Source organism: Vipera ursinii (genome assembly GCF_947247035.1).
Source record: "Vipera ursinii genome assembly, chromosome: 2".
In the NCBI taxonomy this organism is placed as follows: Eukaryota; Metazoa; Chordata; class Lepidosauria; order Squamata; family Viperidae; genus Vipera; species Vipera ursinii.
The window spans coordinates 137,855,685-137,870,731 of NC_139513.1; the positions used below are offsets into that span (position 1 = coordinate 137,855,685).

Below are 15,047 nucleotides of genomic sequence, written 5' to 3' on the forward strand. Positions count from 1 at the left end.
CGGATGTTAAGTGAATTTTGCTCCGTTTTGTGACCTTTCTTGCCACGGTTCTTAAATGAATCTAGCTTCCCCATTGACTTTGCTTATCAGAAGGTTGCTAAAGGTGAGTACACGACCCTGGGACACTACATAAATATGAAGCAGTTGCCAAGCATCTGAATTTTGATCATGTGACCAAATGCTGAAAAATGGTCATAAGTCACTTTTTTCAGAGCTCATACCTTCAAATGGTCACTAAATAAATTGTTATAAGTCAAGGACTACCTGTACTGCAACCCCTGCCTAGTACAAGGATCCACTTCTGCAACAATCCCTATAGATGTCCATCTGGCCTGTTTAAATATTTTAACAAAAGAAAAATGTCTACCACTTTCAAAGCATTCTGTTCCATTTGAACAGCTCCACTGTTAAGAAATTCTTCCTGGTGTTTAAATGAAATAAACATATTACATTTATATGCCGCCCAACTCCGAGTGACTATGTTCCTTGTCATTTAAATCAAGTATTTGTCTTGTCTCCTAAAACAGTGAACAAATTTACCTCGTCTTCTACATGGCAGCCCTTCAGAAGAAGCTGTCATGTCTCCCGGTTCTCTTAGACTGCACAAACTCAGTGCTTCTGGCCTTCTAAGTTTTTTCTTCCATGCCCAGAACTAATTTTCATCCTGAAAAATGGTGTTCACAACTGGCCATAGCATTGAGGTGCAGATCAACAGAGAAAAGAATGTTAATTTCTCAAGCATGACATATTTCTATTGATGTAGTTAGGATTGCATTGCGTTTCCCCCTAGCTTTATTACACTATCACCTCAGATTCATTCTGTAATTAACCAAGATGCCCAGATCCTTTTCACACACACTGCAGTTCGACATAGTGTCCTCCATCCTAAATTCATGCCTGTGATTTTTCTACCCAAATGAAGGATTTTGCATTTGTCCTTGATAAATTCATCTTGCTCGCTTCTCCCCATTGTTCCAACTTGTAAGGGCCTTCCTACATCTTGATGTGGTCCTCTGAAGTGTTAACCTATCCACTCATTTTGGTGTCATCCACAGATCTGATAATTGTATTTTCTAGCCTTTCTTCCAAGTCTTATATAGAAATATGTTGAACAGCACAGAGCCCTGTGATGTGCTATTCTACTCCTAGCCCAGTGATGGCAAACCTTTTAGAGACCGAATACCCAAACCACAACCCAAAACCCACTTACTTATCGCAAAGTGCCAGGGCCACATCAGCATTGTGGTGCCCTCAGGGGGGGCATGGGGGCATGGCCCACTGGGTGGGCATGGCTGCGGTTGTCACAGCAGACTGAGTGGGTGTGGCTGGGGTGGGCATGGCCACCTCGCTGTTGCTCATGGGGGGAACTCCTGTGAGGGCTGGGCACGGTTGGGGGAGATCCAGGGGGTCTCTGGTGGGTGGGATGGTGGGCAGGAGGCCTAGCATAGATGGGGGGGAGACACGCAATCCTAGCTGGGACTGGGGGGTCATGGCGCCGATGGGGATCCGGCTTTCCCGGCTCGGGGTGGCCTTTGGCTTGATGGATGTGGGCGTGCTCTACCATCTCTACTCGAGCTTGCTAGCTGTCCGCTTCACCTCCTTTGTGCTGGGTGGGGCAGCTGCTCTGGGCGGCGGCGGCAGCCTAAAGGACCTGCGCAAGGTGCTGGCAGCGGTGGCGCATGTGCCCACAGAGAGCGCTCTGAGTGCCGCCTCTGGCATGCATGCCATAGATTCGCCACCACTGTCCTAGCCTGATGCAGTGCCACTAATGTATAATCATTGGGTGCAACTATTCAACCAGTTCTACATCTATCTAATGGTAGTATAACCCACCCCACATTTTCCCATCTCTGCCTTTAGAATTTCATAAAAGGCTTTTTCAACAAAAGGCGATTTAAGCAATAAATATCAATTGTTAAGGAGTCGATATAAAAGCTTTGAAATTTGGAGCAGTGAACTGCCAAATTTGGGTTAAGTGGTCATCTCAAACGTTTTCCATTGTCTTGTGATCTTTGAAGCTTATTGGGTCTTCCATCTAAGAAATCCTTACCTAATCTGTAAACTCTTATGTCATTACTTTAGGTGCAACCCTAGATTCTGAAACGCATGTTTCTGAAAGAAATTCCAGCAATGCATAAACATTTGATTTATCACTGTTTTCTGAAGGAACAACAGTTGACTGGATTGACAGAACCGACAAAACCACAAAGACGAAGTTCCCACAAATCGTCAAGTGATTATTAGTATGGCTTGTGTGAAGCCAGTCATATTCTCTTTTTCCAAGCCACTGCATCTGTTGGCTAAGGTAAGTAATCCTAGAATACTAAAGGAACTGCCCTTCAATAAGTGAATGGAAAGGGAGTAGCTAGTGAGTTTATATTAGTGGCATAATAGAAATCTCTAGCCAAGAATTGCATCGCTGTCCTGAAACCTGAGAACTATTTTACCACATCTAAGCCACCAGAGAAATGATTACATGTAGTTTAGGTATCCTAAGATAGTGTTTTGCTAGGCTGATTAATAAACTATGGTTAAACAAATGAGTGAGCCCAACATGTGAACTCATTTATTGGCTCAGCTCTGATGTCATGTCAAATAATGGTTCAAACTAGCTACAAAGTGTGATTTAGTTCCATTAGTCCTGATTCTTGACCCAAAATCCTTCCAAGCTGAATGAGAGTCAAATAATGGATTAATCTCCCAAATCATATTCTTTCTGTTTTAGCCGAATCACAGTCAGCTTGACTATTTTCAATTTCTTTCTACTTAGCATCTTGCAATCAGAGGCTAAGGTAGATCAGACTTATTGTTTCAAGCCTGAAAATTCTAACCTGCAAATATTACAATCACAGCTAGCAAACTCAGTTCAGAGTATAATTTCTAATGTAGATTTTCTGGCTGGTTGCAATCCATTTCTGGTTAGGTCATGTCCATCTCTGATTAAAATCTCCTTAGCAGGGAATAAGATATGCTCTTATTTATTTATGCTCTTATTTATGCTCTTTAAGCATAAAGAAACACCTAATTTGGGGCACAATTTTTTCATTATTTAGATCTATTACATGTCTTACTAAATCTAAGTACTTGAAAAGGAAACCTAATTCCAAACAAAAATAAACTCCATAAGATGTAACGTTTTTATTCACATTATATATTTAAATTTATCAGCTGCCAACTCCTGTGGATTCCATTTTTATAATAGAATTGAGGTTTTGGTTCAAAGAAGAGAATTGTTGCACTTTTTTTTCTTTGCTGTGATTCTGTTAGAGCTTGAGTAAAACATAAATATTATTTATAGTTACAGGTAGTCCTCGACTTACAACAGTTCATTTAGTGACCGGTCAAAGTTACAACATCACTGAAAAGTGACTTATGACCATTTTTCACACTTACAACCGTTGCAGCATCCTCATGGTCATGTGATCAAAATTCAGACTGTTGGCAACTGTCTCACATTTATGACAGTTGCAGTGTCCCAGAATCATGTGCCAACCTTTTGTGACCTTCTGCCAAAGTCAATGGATAAACCAGATTCACTTAAAAACTGTGTTACTAATTTAACAACTGCCATGATTCACTTAACAACTGTGGCAAGAAGGGTCGTAAAATGGGGCAAAACTCACTTAACAAATGTCTTCCTTAGCAACATAAATTTTGAGCTCAATTGTGGTCATCTGTCGAGGACTACCTGTATTTTTGTCTTGTGAGCTGCCCAGAGCTGTTGGAAATCAGGCAGTAAAAAAGTTAAATAAGAACTATGTTTGCACTTTGTACTATGCTGTTATAGCTTGTTTGGTTTTGCTTTAGCTTTTCTATTCACCCATCCAAACATGGTTTATTGAATAAACCCCTGTCTTAAACCATGCCTTAGTCATGGGTCTTGGGAATAGAACACAACTTTGAGAAGTCTTAATCCTTTTTAGGATTTAAAATGTAGTTAAAAATGTCTGTCCAATATTTGCTGAAAGAGTAAAAATTGTTTGGGAGAGACTTCAGCACTAAGGTTAATTTGCCATCCCTCATCTCTAAAAAAATCAGAATAAGTTATGCGAAATGTTAAACTGCACAAAATAAAGTGCCAGTTTCTATTCTCTGTCTAGTTTTGTATATTCTACATTTAAATGAATGAGAATTACTGTAGGTATATAAGATTCAGCTTTTCTCATTATAGAAGTTCAAGTTTTCTTATTGCATGCATCTTTTAAAAGATCCTGTAGTCTACTGGATACGTTTCTCAACAGAAGAGTAGACTAGAACAAACAAAATAGGAACATTTAATTCATGGAGCAAGTGATCTAGTTTAGGAAGCACCATTACTAATATTCTGAGCACTGAATCAAAAGTCATTACCTGAAGAAAGAATTTCTCTTTTTCCTACCACACTGGTTTTTCAAATCAGGATGCATGCACTATAGAGATGTATTCAGACAATGCAAAGGCCAAGGTCACAAAGTGATTTTCAGGGTCAGATCTGAAATTTGAGAGGGAAGAGGTATGTGGTCATCCTGTGTCGATTATTATAGACAGGAAAAGAAAGCATTCTGATGTTACAGGTAGTCCTTGACTTACTACAATTGAGCTCAAAATTTCTGTTGCTAAGTGAGACAGTGAACTGATTTTTGCCCCATTTAGGACCTTTTTTGCCACAGTTGTTGTAAATCACTACAGCTGTTAAATTAGAAACACAGTTGTTAAAAATCTAGCTTCCCCATTGACTATGCTCGCCAGAAGGTTGCAAAAGGTGATCACACGTCGCCCAGGACACTGCAGTTGTCATAAAAATGAGTCAGTTGCCAAGCGTCAGTTTTGATCACATGACCATGGGGATGCACCAGTTGTAAGTCTGAAAAACCTGTCACAAGTCACTTTTTAAGTGCCGTTATAATTTTGAATGGTACTACATGAACTGTTGTAAGTCAAGGACTACCTGTATTGCATTTATTTCATCTAAGGTCAAGGAGAGGAATCTTGTGGGACTTCCTGTATTATGGACCAAAACTCACAGCTATCATGAAGGAGTAAGTGAATTTGCTGCTCTGACTTGGGTAGGCCAATACCTGGAGCTGAATCTGTAGCCATGCTTGTTTGCAGAAATCACAAACTAGCAAACCATGTTTCAGTCCAGCATGCTGGCTAAACCCAAACCATGTTACCAGTTTATAGTTCATTGCATCACATGAACCCAGGAAACACTGTTATTAAGATTGGTTAAGAACGTATGCAGTGCCCTGCTGGATCATACACTTGGCCCAACTGGTCCAGGAGTCTGTTCTCACAATGGCCAACCAACTGCATAAGGAAACTCACTAGTATGCCAGGAGGTGGCCTTAAGAGACAGGCACACTGACTGCCATTGAGCTCCAGAACTTTCATGAATTGGTCCAGTCCTTTTCTGAAGCCAGCCAAGCTGGTAGCCAACTTAAACCATGGGCAAGTATGTTATATGACTGTATTAAGTTACGTGGTTTATGGGTTACATCTATTGTCTACATCAGGGCTTTTCAACCTTTTCACCCATTGTACCACTTTTAGGATATGGCAACATCCGAGTACCACCAGTCGCCTAGCAAGGTGTCAAAAACTTGACGGGAAAAAAAAGAAAAAAGTGATGAAGTACAGGTAGTCCTCGGCTTACAACAGTTTGCTTAGTGACTGTTCGAACTTACAATGGCACTGAAAAAAGTGCCCCCCCAAGCCACAGCCAAGCAAAACGCCTGCCTGCCTGGAGGCACCCGGTTTTCATTGTTGTAAGCATTTCTGTTGAGGATTGGTAGTGGGGGTGGGGTGGGGGGGGTGTTTGGTTTTTATTCCCCCCCCCCAATCTGCTGGGTGGTTGCAGCAGGTTTTGGTCACTTCACATGACCCTGGGACACTGTGATCATCATAAATATGAATCAGTTGCCAAGCTTCTGAATGTAAATCACAAGACCCTGGAAATGCTGCAACATTCCAGCTGATCGGCACTTCTTCTGGGCTCAGAAGCACCAGGATCAGCACCGAGCTCCAGCTGGAGCCTGGCGCTGATCCTGCCATTTCCGCTGAGCCCTGACAGCCCCGAAGCTCTGATCCTGGCGCTTCCGCTGAGCCCTGACAGCCCTGCAGCTCCAGCCATCTATTGCTCAGGCTTGTGCAGTGCTGCCACCAGTTCAGCTCATTCCCCTCCCCCGCTACCATTTTTCTAGGATGGTCGCGTACCACCTGCCAGGTGCCAATGTACCACAGGTGGTACCTGTACCACTGGTTGAAAAGCCCTGGTCTACACTGATTCACAAGTGACAATTAACTGTATTCATGTATGTCACCAAAAGACAAATGATTTATAGACTCGATGTGTGAATTCACCCAAGACAAGACAAAATCAAACACAACAGATTATGACAATGTGATATGTTGATCTAGTCAATCAATAGCAGCTTTTTCATCAGTCTGGAAGCTTGGCTAAGAACCAACTAGACCCCATTCAGGAAGCTTGGGATTTACCTGGGACCAAAACACAAGGTCAACAGCAGAAAATTCTAGAGCAAAAACCATTAACCACCCCCCCCCCCCAGACTTAGCCAACCCAAGCTTTAGAAACGAGGACTTTTGCTAGCCTTTTGCTAGCGCTTGAAATGAGAAAAGGGCTCTCCAGTCAGGTTTCGTTCCCCTTCTTCCTATGAAGGTGAAGAAGCCAGCTAAGACGGTCATTAGCATACCCACCTCTTCCAGGGTGAAACAGCTCCACCGAAAGTGCTTTTCATGAAGACTGTGAAAATCCGGGAGCTGCAAAGCAAATGCATTTATTCTGCAAACTCATTCACCTTCTTGTGGGATAGGAATACCGTCTCCCAATTTCACCTGAGAGGCAGCTGAGAGTCAGAGCACCGCCTCTCAGAATAGCTTTTCACCCATCTCTCCCCAGAGCGGAAGGGTTGTTATTACCAATATCCTTTTTTAAAAAATTTTTAAAAACCCCAGCCCTGTGTTCAGGATGCCCAAATACCTTCAGGGGGCTGTTCAGGCTCTATTAAAACACCATCCTCGACTTAAATGTTCTTAAATGTTCGTAACAGAGGACAGAGCTGTGCTTTCCCCCATTTCTAATCAACTGTGGATAAAGCCAATTCACGATCAAGGGAAGTTTTATTTATTTTATTTATTTATTTTATTTTATTTTATTCGATTTTTATACCGCCCTTCTCCCGAAGGACTCCGGGAGAGTTCCAAAAAGGAAAACACCCAACGGCTCACTTCAGGATCTTAAAGAGAATCGCTCAGGTAGCCTAAGGACCAGATAACACGTCTTTCATCGAGTTGCTTTTCATCGAGTTGCTTCGTTTCATTCAGGGGACTTCTAGAAGCCAGGATTTCCTCTAAGCCGCCCGCTAGCCTTTCCAATTTTAGATCTCTTTTCGGATTTAGTAGGAATTTACTGTTTCTTGAAGGGGTCTAAATGGCTTGGGATTGGACTGCAAGAAGAAAAATGAACACTCGGGAGAACTTGCTTCAGAGACAACCTCCCCCGCCAGGGCTCTCGACGGCTTAAAACAGGGCTCTTCAAACTTGGCCCTTTTATGACTTGTGAGGAATTCTGAGAGGAATTTTATGACTTGTGAGGAATTCTGAGGAATTCTGGGAGTTGAAGTCCACCAGTCATAAAAGGGCCAAGTTTGAAGACCCCTGGCTTAAAACAATGTCAAGGAAAACAGAAACCGCACGGAATCGTCCCGGCTTTTGGACCCGGGGGATTCCGAGCGGCGGCGGCGGCGGCAGCTGCCGCAGGCAGGGCATGAAGGACGAGAGAAATAAGGCGGGGGAAAAGTGATGGTGAAGCAAGGACTCCCAGGCTCCGCCTGGATCGGATCCGATCAACTCGGTGGGATCGTCTGGGGTTTCCCCCCACACACACACACGCTCCCCCCCCCGCGCCACGCGTCCTGCACGTCCCGTGCCCGCTTACCTGGTGGAGGGAAGGTTCTCCCGAGGCAGAACGGGTCTGGGGAGCCGGGCTGGAGGGCGGCGGATCCGACGGGGGTTCCCAGCCGTTTCCTCTCTTCCTTCCTCTCCGTCGGGGAGCAGGTGGCTGCTGAAGCCCCGGCGCTGATGTCACCAGGCTGCTGCTGCTGCTGCTGTCTCCTCCCCAGCCCCATGCAGGAGGCAGAGGCGAAGGCAGGACGATGAATTATTTAAAGGTGCAGGAGCCTGGCAGGCAAAGGCGAGGGAGATCGCCAATGGGGGGGGGGGGCGGCGCACCCCCGTTTCCTAGTCCAGTTACAAGCCAGCCTCCCGCTGTAGCCAGAAATGGGGATACGGGGAGATTCCCTCCGGCTAAGGAGCGAGTCGAGAGGGGGCAGAAAAGATCCTTAGTAATGGGGATTTCTCTTCCCTCCTCCTCCTCCTCCCCTTCTTCGTACTCCAGGAGGTCACTCACGGGTCTATGTCACGCGGTTGGTTGCGGGCGGACGCACCATCCTTGGGTACCTTAACGCACCCTGGGGAACAAACAGGCAGCCCCGAGTTCTTTCCTTACAGCCCTCGGATGAAGGCACCGGCCCTCCCTTCCTCTCTCTCGCCCGCTCTCTGGGAAACCACGAAGGCTGCGAGCGGACGCGGGATCATCTCCGCGGCTAGAAGTAAATCCTACCGCAGTCGAGAGGATTTATTCCAGCGGGAGAAAGACGCTTTACGTCGGGCAGTATTAACTGCGCCTTGCGGAGGGGGGGGAGAGTAAAGCATGCGAACGGAAAGAAATGCCCTATCTATCCAGACTTCCGAGTCGGACTGAGTAACCTTGTCAACAAGCTACTCCAAGCTCACCGTGAGGGGCCCTAAGTAGGACACGTATTGGCCCCACCCCGCTTTTATAACTCTCTTGGCAGGAGCAGCTCCAAACGGACTATAGTCCTATGGTAATGGTACCGTACAATCCCCTCCCACAGAAAGCCCCGTTTCGGTGAATGCTTCCCCACCCCCACCCCCCCCACACACACACATTCAATTGCTGTGTAAGAGATGGGGTGGTAGTGAGAGACTTAATGAGCATCCTGTTTCTTCCCGTTACTGAGAATACATATATGTCAATCACCTTTTTTCAAATAAGGCTCGCTTGTATTTTTTGCTGTTATTTCTTAGCTTTGGCTTTTAGCAGATTCTGCAGCCTACCTGAGCAACTAGGATTTATACTGGTGCTGTAGCATCAGATTTAGCCTGGTCGCCAGAAGTGCTGCAAAATAAGGAAAATTTTATGAGAAGTTATTAGATTCTGTACAACACCAGCACCATTGCCGTCACTTTCCTCAGGGAGGCTTCTTTTTTCTAACTTCATAGTCTAGTCTGTAATTTATACTAATGACAGGTTAAATTAAATTTGCCCTTTTTTGTTTTTCTTTAAAAAAAACACACCTGAGACAAGTTCTATTTTTTATTGACTTGAAACGGGATACTGTATTTTAAATCAAATTCAGAAAGTGTAGAAAGAGGGGCAAATCTAGCTGAATTCCAAAAAGCCTTTATAAGATTGGAGCCTTTTAAAAAATGGTCTAGGGGATCCCTGTCTTATAAGTAAGTTGAGGTTGCTAAGCAAAATTGGGGTCGCCCATATCTGGGATGCAAAAATTCAGACAACCACTAGGTCACTGTTTCTCAATCTCAGCAACTTTTAGATGTTGTAAACTCCCAGAATTGCCTGGGCAGCATGGATGATGGTAGCAAAGAATTAGAGATTCTGTATCACTTTGCTGTCCTCTAGTGGCTGTCCAGATGTTTGCAACTTGGCCTTAAGCAAAGCATCTAGAATTGGTTTTGCTGTCCACGTTAACTGTTTAAGTTGGAACCTGTAACAGAAGAAAGACCTCCATCAAGATAGTTCCAGAGCAGAATGACCTCAAAACAAACTGGCCTAAGGAAAAACAGTGGCAGCATCACAAGTTCAAGGAAAACAGCAGAAAGAGTAGGTGGGCCCACAAATGCATAAGGGCTGGATTATTACATACCTGAAATAATGGAAGTGCTACCCAGTCAGTTAAAGAAAACATACAACCATTAAATCCATAATCTAAAATGAACTGGAGCATTGCTAAAATGAAGGGCTAGCATAGAAAAAGATGTAAAAAAAATTGGGCTATTGGGGTTGCAAAAGCTAGATGAAGGCTGCAAACAAATCAGATGACCACTAGATGGCAGCAAAGATATGCAATACCGCAAACTTTTAGTCCTTGGCAGCCACCTAGTGTTCCTCTGAATTCTTGCTGCCCAAGTCTGGGAACCCTGCAAAAACTACAGAAAACAGCTTCTAATTTAATACACCATGCCAAGGCGAGGGGAGACCTCCAAGTTCCCATTCGTAGATTTGTATTAGAATGTATACATTCAAAGCACATTTTTTTAATAATCTATATATTGAAAAAGTAATACAAAGATTGAGGAGCTGTTCCAAAGTTGAAATATCAAAACTCTACCAACCCATAGTTGGACTGCTAAATCATCTAAAATTATTTATTGTTCTATCAAACAGCCAATCAGTCTGCAGCATTTTGTAATCAACAACTACACTTGGCCAATGCTGTTGGAGGAGGCTGATTTTATATGTGCCTTTACAGCAGGGGTCTTCAAACTTGGTCCTTTTATGACTTGTGGACTTCAACTCCCAGGCACACTGGCTGAGGAATTCTGGGAGTTGAAGTCCACAAGTCATAAAAGGGCCAAGTTTGAAGACCCCTGCTTTACAGGCATGGTGATGTCTGCAGAGCCTTGGTGGAGCAGTGGGCTAATGCCTCCTTAAGTAACACCAGCTGCCTGCAATTAGTGCAGGTTCGCATCCCACCAGGCTCAAGGTTGACTCAGCCTTCCATCCTTCCGAGGTAGGTAAAATGAGGACCCAGATTGTTGGGGGCAATAAGCTGACTTTCTAATAATGCCGCTTGGGGGGGGGGCGAAAGCCCTAATAAGCAGGCATATACATAGAATGAAGGCTATTGCTAAGCACATTGGTTTGTGCTTAAATTGTAAGCCGCCCTGAGTCTTCGGAGAAGGGCGGGATATAAATGGGATTAAAATAAAATAAAAATAAAAAAGTTAGTCACTAGAAAAGGTAGCTCAAGAAACAAACTGGCTGTGGCTTCAACACTTAAAAGTTTCTGTTCCCATAGGCACATTTTTCCCTGTACTGAGTTATCAGTGTGATTAACTACTTTTGCCAGGCCAAATCAGGATTATTTGCTCTATCGGACAACAGAAGAAGGAGAAACAAAATGGAAAGAAGGGGGAAATGCAATCATTTCTTAATTTCTTTAAGATGGTTAGTAGGCAGGTATGGGACAGTAACTTTGCACCAGGCTACATTCTCCAGATAAACATTCTTTCATCTTTCCTGCCCTGATATCTTCTAGGACAGGGGTCCCCATCCCCCAGTCCGTGGACCAGTATTGGGCCGTGACATGCCAGCAACCGGTCCGCACAAACAAACAAAGCCCCATCCACGGGATGCAGGCAGCACACAAAACTACACACCCTCTGGTCCATGGAAAAAAGCCTCTCTCCATGGAACCAGTTCCTGGTACCCAAAAGGTTGGGGACCTCTGCTCTAGGAATCGAGTGAGTGAGCTGGGAATGATGGGGCCTATAGTCTAATGTGCCTGGGAGACAATAGGTAAGAAAAGACATTTCTATGTATGCCATCGTATCTGGTAAAGAGGATTTGGTGGGTGCGGTGTTGATATCCCTGTTAAAGATATTAAATTTTTAGGATGTAGACTTGCCCTCTTGGTAATATCTCTCATGCTGCATTGTGGAATCTTTCTGATGAAAGCTCACTTGGGCTATCTTTTAAGCATTTTAATTTAAATGCAATAGCATTTAAATGTCAGCTGAATTGCAGTCTTACTGTTTACTTAACAGTAAGCCTTACAATGAGACTTACTTTGTGTAGTCATTCCCAGAGTGAATCTCTGGAACATTCTTTGCTTCTTGTTAGATTTGACTGTGATTGTTTTAATTCTGGTTTGTTTTGTTTTAGCTGATTTGATAGGCTACCCTAATGCATTGGCTCTTGTAAAGAATTGCAGTGCACAAATGCTAATTATAAAATAACTATAATGGAGAATGTTTTAAGCTTTTAATAAATGTTACTAGAACTTTCAACACATTCGGAATGAAAACTAAGCTATTAGTTTGGACCTCATGGGTTGCTTTATAAAGAAATGAATATATATCACTAGGATGATAAAACCAGCACATACAAAAACATGTTAAGCCTCAGAAATGTGTGGTAGATACCAGTTTATCTAGCAGCCACAGCTGTGAAAAAGGGCTTGGATAATTAACCAAATTAATCAAACCGAACCAAAACTCTTTCTTTTTCTTGCTCTCATTTTTTTGTGCTCTTGTAGCTGCCTCTTAACTGCAATGGTTAAAAATAGGAAAGTCAATTTCCTACCATTTCAAGAAATCAGATGGAATCTGATAGCACTTTTTCCAGCTAACAAATTGTATTTAAGACATAAGCTTTCTTGAGCTGCAGTATCCCATGAAGAAAGTTATAATCTTCTAATAACATTCGCTAATCAGAAATGGTACACCCAGGTTTCTCATTTTTTTTGCTACTGTAAACTAACATGGCTTTACCATTGTGGGTCATTTTGAGGCCACTAAAACGTTCAAACTGTAGCGTAATTCCTAAAATAGACTTCATTGTTGAAATGTAGGAGAACCTCAAAGACATCTCCAAAGCCAAGAAAACTCCCACCCACTCCCAGTCTTGGCCTTGTTTTGATAAGTCATACACCTAATGAGAAGGAAGGACTCACTGGAGAAGAGCCTAATGCTGGGAAAGATCGAGGGCAAGAGAAGAAGGGGACGACAGAGAATGAGGTGGCTGGATGGAGTCACTGAAGCAGTAGGCGTGAGCTTAAATGGACTCCAGAAGATGGTGGAAGACAGGAAGGCCTGGAGGAACGTTGTCCATAGGGTCGCGATGGGTCGGACACGACTTCGCAGCTAACAACAAGAAGAACATGGGTTTGCCTGCTTTGCATAACTGCTCAACCTTCTGCATCTCTTGGTACCTTTCCAAAATTACGGGTAGCAACTGTGATCCCAAATTGCTCAATGCTATATCTGAATGAATTCTGAAATGTGAAGGATTTCCTTTCATTTTATGTGTCAGTTCCAGAGAAAGTTGCATTTGGGGTGAGCCCCCCCCAAAAAAGTTACTGAACCAGTGCTATTCAGGAAACCTTACTTCCCATTTCTTATCATGTAAAGACAAGTCCCCAGCTACTCAGTGGTGAAGAAATGATACTGCACATACTCAGACACACCCTTGGGTCTTGTATTATTGCTGATATATTCTGTGCAGAGACCTGTGCTAGAAAATAATCTTGAAATCTTGCAATATGTTGATCTTAACTTGAATTGAGCATTCTTCCTTAGATGCTCCATTGTTAGGAACAGATCTGCTTCTAGATATTCCTTCTTCTGCTTTAAAGGGAATCAAGCCAGGTTGGAGATTTCACTTCAGGTAATTCAGTGTGCTCTCTGGGTAGGTAATTAGGTGCTTGGTGAGCATGTAATATTATATGCTAATAAGGATTGACATTGCCAGTTTGAGCAGAAGTGGGGGGGAAAAGATGTGAATCTCATGGTAGGCTAGCTGGGGCAATTGTTAAAACATGAGTCCGGTTGCTGCAGGGCAGATGGTAAAAGGCACTTAGGTGTGTTGTTATCTTGCAAAGACCAGGGCAATGCAGATTGCTAATATCACTCAGGAAAGCTGTCTAGGTTTTGTTAAATTACAAAGAATACATACTGTCTCTTTCTGTCTTGATTTCTGCGTACACTAGCCATCTAGACTAGAATCCAGCTGTAGTGCTTTTATTTTTCAATGCGTTGTTGTTGTTAGCTGCGAAGTCGTGTCTGACCCATCACGACCCTATGGACAACGTTCCTCCAGGCCTTCCTGTCCTCTACCATCTGCTGGAGTCCATTTAAGCTCACGCCTACTGCTTCAGTGACTCCATCCAGCCACCTCATTCTCTGTCGTCCCCTTCTTCTATTGCCCTCAATCTTTCCCAGCATTAGGCTCTTCTCCAGTGAGTCCTTCCTTCTCATTAGGTGGCCAAAGTATTTGAGTTTTAGCTTCAGGATCTGGCCTTCTAAAGAGCAGTCAGGGTTGATCTCCTCTAGGGCTGACCGGTTTGATTGCCTTGCAGTCCAAGGGACTCGCAGGAGTCTTCTCCAGCACCATAGTTCAAAGGCCTCAATTCTTTGGCGCTCAGCCTTTCTTATGGTCCAGCTTTCACTGCCATACATTGCAACTGGGAAGACCATAGCCTTCACTATACACACTTTTGTTGACAGGGTGATGTCTCTGCTTTTAAGTGTGCTGTCTAGATTTGCCATGGCTTTCCTCCCCAGGAGCAAATCTTTTAATTTCTTGGCTACAGTCCCCATCTGCAGTGATCTTGGAGCCCAGGAAAATAAAATCTGTCACTACCTCCATTTCTTCCCCATCTATTTGCCAGGAATTGAGAAGGCCGGATGCCATGATCTTGGTTTTCTTAATGTTAAGTTTCAACCCAACTTTTGCACTCTCCTTCTTCACACATAACACGAGGCTCTTTAGTTCTTCTTCACTTTCTGCCATTAGAGTGGTATCATCTGCATATCTTCGGTTGTTGATATTTCTTCTGGCAATCTTAATTCCAACTTTTGATTCATCTAGCCCTGCCTTTCTCATGATGTGCTCTGCATATAAGTTAAATAGGCAGGGTGACAGTATACAGCCTTGCCGGACTCCTTTCCCAATTTTGAACCAATCAGTGCTTCCGTGTCCAGTTCTCACTGTTGCTTCTTGGCCCACATATAGGTTTCTCAAGAGACAAATAAGATGGTCTGGTACTCCCATCTCTTTAAGAACTTGCCACAGTTTGTTTTGATCCACAGAATCAAAAGCTTTAGCATAGTCAATGAAGCAAAAGTAGATGTTTTTCTGGAACTCTCTAGCTTTCTCCATGATCCAGCGTATGTTGGCAATTTGATCTCTAGTTCCTCTGCCTCTTCGAAATCCTGCC

The 15,047-nt window shown here is 43.5% G+C and overlaps 1 protein-coding gene across 1 annotated transcript in view; it reads right to left on the reverse strand.

Annotated features, from left to right (window-relative positions):
• The window catches only part of BAZ2A (bromodomain adjacent to zinc finger domain 2A), a 74,185-nt gene extending 65,375 nt beyond the window's left edge, over positions 1–8,810 (reverse strand). Inside the window, exons 1-3 of the mRNA XM_083352412.1 lie at positions 7,940–8,810; positions 6,700–6,762; positions 4,351–4,471 (exon numbers count right to left, since the gene is read on the reverse strand). The gene's annotated coding sequence lies outside the window, so the exon portion shown is untranslated. The remainder of the gene's footprint in view (positions 1–4,350; positions 4,472–6,699; positions 6,763–7,939) is intronic.
• Positions 8,811–15,047: the final 6,237 nt, after the last annotated feature.